Raw genomic sequence first — 1,052 nt, forward strand, 5'->3', positions numbered from 1 at the left:
CCCCCCTCAACACACACACACACACACACACGCGCGCGCGCGCGCGAGCGCTTACAACTTACAACCATACACATACTCTTTCACACCTCCATAATAATTGAAAATCGTTACCAGCAGACAATCAGAAGCTACTACAGTTTGCATGATTCTTTCATGTCAATTCTCCCTTCGCGGGAACTTTAATAAATTCTAAGGTTTAAAAATAATGTATACTCTTTTTAAAAAAATGATGGGAAACAGTTAAATGAATTTAAATAAAAAGAGAAGAAAGTAACACAAACTTACCCGGTTGTATTTTTTCCACAGATACATGTGTGAGTGGTTGGTGGGTGCTCTGGTGTGGTTTGCTTCTTCTTTCCTTTCAAACATCTATCGTCCTTGTCTCCCCTTCTTCTTTTATATGTTTGTTACTCTCTTGTAACAGCTTTAATATTCTGGCGCTCATATGACCTTATGCAGTTGCGAGTGCCGAAAAACCTCTACTGAGACTAAAAACTAAACAGATACATGCAGATTTAATATCTAAAGAAACATGTGACATCAAATATTGTAACAAATCAACTTCAACAACAATATGCGAGGCATTGTGGTGAGATCTGGCGCTCGTCAAAATGATGAAATCAAAGAAATTGGCATTTTTCTGGATGTTTGGCTAATTTTTGGCTAATTTTCTTCTTTTAGCTCATCACCTTTTACTTCCATTTAAAAACAACCATTTCGGTGTAGATTTCACAGATAAACATTGATTAAAGGGACACGAAATGTAATTTTACTTTTAAAACCAGGAGACCGTGACCTACTTTTACCGTAAATATCTCGACATCTATGCTAGATGGATATCTTTTTCACTAAAAGAAAGGCAAATGAACAGGTTTATGTCCAAAAATTGTCGAGCGCCTGATTCCACCACGTTGTGACATATATGTTGAGAAAAGGATTGCGTACAAGTTGGCCACCATATGTCACAAATGTTTGAATGATAATGCACCATCATATTTATCAAATCTGTTAAGACTGTACATTCCAACTCGCAGTTTAAGATCATCAGCTGA

Source organism: Aplysia californica, unplaced genomic scaffold (genome assembly GCF_000002075.1).
Source record: "Aplysia californica isolate F4 #8 unplaced genomic scaffold, AplCal3.0 scaffold00017, whole genome shotgun sequence".
Classification (NCBI taxonomy): domain Eukaryota; kingdom Metazoa; phylum Mollusca; class Gastropoda; order Aplysiida; family Aplysiidae; genus Aplysia; species Aplysia californica.